Source organism: Lolium rigidum, chromosome 6, assembly GCF_022539505.1.
Source record: "Lolium rigidum isolate FL_2022 chromosome 6, APGP_CSIRO_Lrig_0.1, whole genome shotgun sequence".
Classification (NCBI taxonomy): Eukaryota; Viridiplantae; Streptophyta; class Magnoliopsida; order Poales; family Poaceae; genus Lolium; species Lolium rigidum.
The window spans coordinates 87,424,095-87,432,070 of record NC_061513.1 but is presented as its reverse complement, the minus strand read 5'-3'; positions in this window follow the sequence as shown (position 1 = coordinate 87,432,070).

The following is a 7,976-nucleotide window of genomic DNA, read 5'->3' as shown; positions in this document are numbered from 1 at the left end:
CCGGTGGTAAAATTGGGGCGGTGTGTTGGCTAATTTGAAGGGGGAGAGGTGCAAGGAGAGCAAGAAGAGGTAGGGGAAGGTGGTGCTGTGCTCGGAGAGTGAGAGGGAGCTCCATTTTATAGCCGGCCGAGGAGGCCGAGGGGGCGGGACAGGTCATGGTCGACGACGGTGGTACAGCGTCGCAGTGACGTTGGCGAGGGCGTGGCTCAGTTCGTGAGGTCATGGTGATCACGACGCGCATCCTGGCGAGGTCAGAGGTGGACGGGAGCGGGCGGCAACATCACCGTGTGCTCGGCGGACTCGTGGCGGACGGTCGTCGTCCGTGACGACGGCGACGGTGCTCCGGTGAGCCAATGGCGATGTCCCGGGGCTAGGCCGGGGTCCTGGCAAGCAAGTGGGTGAAAGGAGAGGTCGTGCGGTGGTCTGAGGCGACGAGTCGAGGAGGTGCACTGGCGCGCCCGTGGCCATGCTCGTGCGCGCGCTGGCGAGTCTGGCCTGGGTGACCACGTCACGGCCTGGCGCGTGTGGTCTTCTCCTGGGCCGGGCGTGCGCCGGTAGATGCAGGGGGAGGTGGGGGTTCTCCGGGACATGGTTGGTCGAGTTGAGGTGAAGGGAGAGAGGGGTGACATAGGGGTGACTATGGTGGCCGGCATGGCATGTTCCGAGATTGTTTGTGCCTTTCATTTTGTCTCCGAGGGCTTGGCACCGGTGTGTGAGGTGAGTTCGGGCTAGTTGACATGGTGTCCCAAGTTGAAGAGGTCTAGGGCTTGCACAATTAATACAATTCAAAGTGTATGTGACATGAGACAAGATTTTTAGAGCATGGTGGTGATGGGAGGTGACCATGCACTTGGTGAGGTAAAGCTAGATGTTTTGGGCACCAGGTAGTGTGGATGAGCACAAGGGAGAGAGAGGTGAGGTGATGGAGAGTGGGTGGAATAGTGGTTGTACCTCTATGGCATCATCTTTTATTATTTGTCAAGGTCTCATGTGTGATGATTTTGACCAAAATTTGTGATGGAGGTGTTCTAAATGAGGTTGGGTAGTAACTCATGGCATTGGTTTGATTTTTGAAATTGATTTGCAAAGATTCTAAATTTGGAGGGAATCTAGAATTGGTTTCAATGTCTCCACTTGTCAATCCTATTCTGGTCAACCTGGTCAAAGTCTGCTCTGGTGGTCAACAGCAAAAAGGTTCACCTTGACATGGTCTTGGATGACATGACAAGAGTTGGTCAATGTTGGTTTAGGAAAAGTCAAAACCAGGGGTGTAAAGTGGGTAACATTTTATAAAAGGGTCACATGACCATTATCACATGTATGTTGAATTTGATTTTTCCTTTGATTTGAATTGGGTTTGTTTGATGCATTTGTGTTTGTTATTCATATATAAGTGTTTTACAAACAATGGAACAAGCCAAAGTGGCCTTGGTTGAAGATTTGCAAATGTGTATGTGAGTGAGAATGGGATTTTCTCCCTATTTGATTTCTCTCTTTTTGATTTGATTTTTCTTGACTCTAAAGGGATTCTTATTAGTTTAGAAACATTTTCAAACCATTGAAACCATTTCAAATGGTCTTGTTCAAAGATTTGCAAAAATGGCCATAACACATAAGAGGTGATGTGTCATATTTCATTATTTTTGGAAATTGTTCCCCTTGCTTTACTTAGGCATGGGTTAGGGTCAATTTAGTATTAGGTTAGGTTTAGAGATGGTTTCCAAACATTTGGTCAAGGTTTAAAGTCCTAGGTCAAAGTTTGGGGAAAATGGCTATGTGGCACATATGCTTCTATGCATATGTTGCATTTGATTTTTGAATTTGACTTGGCTTGACCCAAATGGTGTTGTTGAGTGTTGAAATGGTATATAGGAGTGATCCCACCATTCACAACAGGTCCTAGGGTCAAGCTTCTCAAATTCACAAATTTGCATTTTACTCTCATATGCCTCTATGGCATTATTACTTTCTTTTCATTTTCTTTTGTTTCAACTTGGATTGGGTTTGAGAAGTACTAGATAAGGTTTATTAAGGTTTTCCGGACCTCTAAATAAAGTGGAAAGGTCTAGGATAAAGTTTTATAAAAATAGCCATAGGCACATATGCCTTTTTCTTTATTTAAAATCTTTTTATTTTATTTTAACTTGGATGGTAAAAAGGAATGTGAGGTTTAGGGTTTAAGAGTATTTCAATACTAATCAAACAAGCAATCATGGCAATAGCACAAGAATTAAACAAGATCTCTATGTATCAAACTTAATGTAATAAAAGTTTTTGTTGGTTCCAAAATTTGGAACTAGGGAAATCCATTTTGTTCGTTTTGAAATTTTTGGGCTGTTACAAACCCTTCCCCCTTAAACAAATCTCGTCCCGAGATTTTAAGAAAAGTTAGGTTCCTAAGAAGATTGAGCTGTGAGATTAAGAGGGGAACATACTTGGCATGGCCTGGGGTGCTTCCTGGGCTTCATTGGCAGTCATGTGGTAGAAACGGCCGTTGTTGTTGTTCTGGTTCCTTCTCCCGGCAAAGCGGCGCTGTTGCTGAGCAGGTGCAGCGGTGTTGGCGGCAATCCTGGCAAGCTTCTTGGGGCACTCATTGGAGTAGTGACCCACAATTCCACATTCATAGCAGTTCACAGTTGACTTGTCTTTGGGGTTGACGGGAACAGCGTTACTCCCAGTCACGGGGGCAGTATTGGGGTGGTTGTTGTTGCCATTGGGGTGGTTGTGGTTGTTGTTGTTGCGATTGCCGTTGTTAGGGTTGCTGTTGTCGTTGTTGTTGGGGTGGTTGTTGGTGTTGTTGCCTCCGGGCTTCGGGGGTCCTCCGTTGTTGTTGGTGTAGTTGGGGCGATAATTCCGAGTAGTTGGCTTGTTGTGCCTTGGGGTGAATCCTCCAGAGTTGTTGCGGTACTTCTGGGTATGGTGGGGTCCATTCTGGTTCATCATCCTGCGCTTGCGGTTCTCATTGGCTTGGTGTAGCTTCCCTTCCATATGTATGGCAGAGTCCACCAGGGCTTCCAAGTCAGCGAACGGAATGTTCACTAACACAGTTTGCATCTCATCGTGTAGTCCGTTCAGAAATCTTTCCTTTCTCTTCTCATTGGTGTCGGTCTCATCCGGGGCGTACCTTGACAGAGTAAGAAACCTGTCGCGGTATTCCACCACGGACATCCTTCCTTGCTTAAGTTCGCGGAACTCGTCTCTCATCTTCTTGATCAGTCCTTGGGGCACATGCTACTTGCTAAACTTCACCTTGAAGTCTTCCCAGGTCATCATCTGTCCTGCATTCATGGCACGGGTGCTGGTCCACCATGCTCTTGCTGGTCCTGCTAAGTAGTGCGTGGCAAACAACACTTTCTCTGCGGCTTCAACTCCCGCAACTTCGAGGTTGTTCTCCATTGTCTGGAGCCAGTCATCAGCATCTAGGGGTTCTTCTGTCTTGTTGAATATTAGAGGGTTGGTGTTCTGAAAGTTCTTTAGCTTTGATCCTGGGTGATCATGATGGCCTTGATTGTTGTTTGCAAGCTGTTGAAGTGCTGCAATGTTGGCTTGGCGTTCAGCTCGTTCAGCTTGCCTATCCTCCAGCATGGTTTGCAACATCTGCATCATGGCGTCTTGATTGGCGTTGCGGGTTGGTGGGGCCATCTGAATATCGAGGTAGATGATAAGATAAGAGGGAAATTTCTATGGTTTGTTTTGTTAAATTTTAAAAAGTTCACAATTTGAAATTTTGAGTAGTGTTGCGGGGGTAAAAACCAACAACACTTTTTCATTCATACCAAGCATCACACATTACAAATCTAACACACTGTTGGTTTGAAGAACCATTCATTCGCTCTACGATACAAGGGGAATCCTGATACAACTCACACCTACTTAAGTGCCGGGGCGATACTACTCTTCAGGGTGGATTCTTTGTCTTCACGGGTGATGTGCTTGGCGAGAGGCGAGGGCGTTGTCCAAATCCCTGCGGGTTTTGTACAACCTGAAGTCCTGGTGTGCTACATAGTGGTTCATCTCCGTGAGCGGGGGCATGGTCATCGGTCTTCCCATGGAGTCATGTCTTGGGTAGTAGATGAAGCGAGTGTTCTTGATCTTGTTCTCATTTTGTCCACACAGACGGGAAATTGCTTCTTGAATAGCTCTGACTAGTCCTTCCTTCCAAGTGTTTCCCGTTACAGAAAACCAGATGGTTTCCAATACCGGGGCTCCAAGCTTCCTTCGTAGATCAGTAGAAACGTCCCACCGAGGTGGTTCTCCGGAGTGGTTGTTGAGGGGTATTCCAAGAACTCGGGATACGGGTGTCCTAGATATTCCACTAGTTGCTTCAAATCCTTTTCGAACCTTAGGTCGCCTCCGGGACCAAGTCGATAGAACTCCCATTGGTACTCCATCTGTGAGCAATTATGATAAGTAAGTTAAATAAGTAGTCAAGTGTGCAAAATTTTATGTAGGCTTGCAAAGAAAGTAGAGTATAGATTTCTCATTTTTGAAAAAGATCTCAAGGATAAGAGTAAGAAGAAATTTTCACAAATATTCACTTCATTGGTTTTTGAAACTAAGTTTTTCAGACGTCCATTCTAACTAGGGTCTCCTATGGTCAAACAATGGCTCTGATACCAACTTGTCAACACCCGGATTTTTAAGTCCAGATGCCTATTATGCCATTCGTCGCAATCCCAGGAATATTGTTTTTGCGAGACATAATAGATTGATATCAAAACACATCATTCATTACAACACATAATCGTCTTACAACAAAGGATCACATGATCCAGTCTTAATACAACATAGCGGATCTAGAGATCCTATTACAAAACACATAGCGGAAGCGAAGTAGTAGCGGGTGGTCCATCTATTCCACAGGCAACTGTTGACGTCAGGAGTGGTCCTAGTTATCGTAGACGTCCTGCTGTCCATTTTCCTCGTACTGCTGTTCTCCTTCATAGTCTGGCCATTTCAATAGCCAGGGACAAAGCCGTGAGTACTTTAAAGTACTCGCAAACTAATACTAGGTAAACACTATCAACTATAGTAAGGGGGTTCTAAGCTCTAGTTTCATTTGCATAAAGCCAGTTTTATTTCATAAGCACTTTAGTAAACAAAACCTCTTCATTTGCCTAACTTACTCAAGTGGGAACATTAGTGTCATTCCCACAACTCAATTGTGATTCAAAGTCAAAGTCACCTTTCAATTCAAGTCACCATTCATATTTTTAGAAAAGTTCTGATGACGGAACAGTATGGCCTTTCCAACTGTCCCTGACCGCGGACGCGGCTATTCGAATAGGTTAAACTCTGCAGAGGTTGTTGACATAGGCATCCCAAATGGGCCTGCCGAAGATAGTACCCGGGGTTTAATGAAGGCCCACTGCCCGAAGAATAAGAAGATTCGGGAGTCCACGATATATTAAGGAAAGTAGAGTTGTAATAAGAAGTGCTATTTGTAATTTGGCGGGATGAGTTAGAAACCGTCCCGGACTCTGTAACTTGTACGAAACGAAACCCTCGGCTCCACCTCCTATATAAAGGGGGAGTCGAGGGACGAAGAGATCATCGAATCATTGTTCACAAACCCTAGTTTTCATAATCGTCGAGTTACTTTTCGGCTGAAACCTTCGAGATCTACTTGCCCTCTACTTCCAACTAAACCCTAGCCTACAATCCATAGGCATTGACAAGTTAATACCTTGTCAATTGGCGCCGTCTGTGGGGATTAGAGGCGTAAGGATCTGATCTCGATGGCATGTTCAAGATCTTCGACATCGTCAACCGCAAGCAACACAATGGATCGAGGTAAACAGATCGCTGCTGGTCTTGTCGATTTTGTTCCTCACCCACCCTCCCGTTTGGATGCATATGCGTATCTGGCGGAGCCCATGGAGATGACGTTCGGAAGGTTTCACTTTCGCGTCGAGAAGGAAGGATCGTATCGTGTCGAAATTCCGATTTCGTCGGGATTGTCGGCGGTCGATTCCGACTTTTCAAGCTATACATCGTCAACCGAGTCAGGAGAAGAAGAAACTTCGGCAACACGTTACGTCGGCACCGAACAAGAGAGAAACTCGCCAAGATCTTCGACGACATGTCGTTTGAGTCATCTGCGGACTCATATATAAGCGATGGCTCAAGCGATGTCGACGATTACGACTTCATCGACAAATCATCACGATGGGCAAGGTCTTCATCAATCTCAACGATGATGTCACCAAACCCAACATAGATCTGAGTACAAAATATCATCAGATTTATGCCATTGAGGGTCAAGAAGAAACATCTGAGGCTTTCGACGATTTGGGCAATCCCTATGTCGATCCCTCAGATCTACGGAGAGGTATGGGCACTAAATATGTCGGGCCCATGATACGTCTCCGACGTATCGATAATTTCTTATGTTCTATGCCATATTATTGATGATACCTACATGTTTTATGCACACTTTATGTCATATTCGTGCATTTTTCGGAACTAACCTATTAACAAGATGCCGAAGTGCCGGTTCTGTTTTACTCGTTTTTGGTTTCGTAAATCCTAGTAACGAAATATTCTCGGAATTGGACGAAACGAAGACCCGGGGGCCTATTTTTCCACGGAGCTTCCGGAAGACCGAAGAACATACGAAGTGGGGCCACGAGGTGGCCGGACCACATGGCGGCGCGGCCAAGGGGGCCCGCGCCGCCCGTGGTGTGGGCCCCTCGTCGGGCCCCGACTCGCCCTTCCGCCTACTTAAAGCCTCCGTCGCGAAACCCCGAGGCGAAAAACCACGATACGGAAAACCTTACCGAGACGACGCCGCCGCCGATCCCATCTCGGGGGATTACGGAGATCTCCTCCGGCACCCTGCCGGAGAGGGGATTCATCTCCCGGAGGACTCTACACCGCCATGGTCGCCTCCCGGAGTGATGAGTGAGTAGTTCACCCCTGGACTATGGGTCCATAGCGGTAGCTAGATGGTTGTCTTCTCCTCATTGTGCTTCATTGTTGGATCTTGTGAGCTGCCTAACATGATCAAGATCATCTATCTCGTAATTCTATATGTTGTGTTTGTCGGGATCCGATGGATAGAGAATACCATGTCATGTTAATTATCAAGTTATTACATATGTGTTGTTTATGATCTTGCATGCTCTCCGTTACTAGTAGAGGCTCGGCCAAGTTTTTACTCTTAACTCCAAGAGGGAGTATTTATGCTCGATAGTGGGTTCATGCCCGCATTGACACCGGGACGATGACGGAAAGTTCTAAGGTTGTGTTGTGCTTGTTGCCACTAGGGATAAAACATTGGCGCTATGTCCGAGGATGTAGTTGTTGATTACATTACGCACCATACTTAATGCAATTGTCCGTTGTTAGCAACTTAATACTCGGAGGGGTTCGGACGATAACCTGAAGGTGGACTTTTTAGGCATAGATGCGGTTGGATGGCGGTCTATGTACTTTGTCGTAATGCCCAATTAAATCTCACTATACTTATCATGTCATGTATGTGCATTGTTATGCCCTCTCTATTTGTCAATTGCCCGACTGTAATTTGTTCACCCAACATGCTTTTATCTTATGGGAGAGACACCTCTAGTGAACTGTGGACCCCGGTCCATTCTTTAATACTGAAATACAAATCTGCTACAATACTTGTTTTTACTATTTTCTCTGCAAACAATCATCTTCCACACAATACGGTTAATCCTTTGTTACGGCAAGCCGGTGAGATTGACAACCTCACCTTGTTTCGTTGGGGCAAAGTACTTTGGTTGTGTTGTGCGGGTTCCACGTTGGCGCCGGAATCTACGGTGTTGCGCCGCACTACATCCCGCCGCCATCAACCTTCAACGTGCTTCTTGGCTCCTCCTGGTTCGATAAACCTTGGTTTCTTTACGAGGGAAAACTTGCTTGCTCGTGCGCATCATACCTTCCTCTTGGGGTTGCCCAACGAACGTGTGAAATACACGCCATCGGCCCACACCACGCGTCGAGTTCAA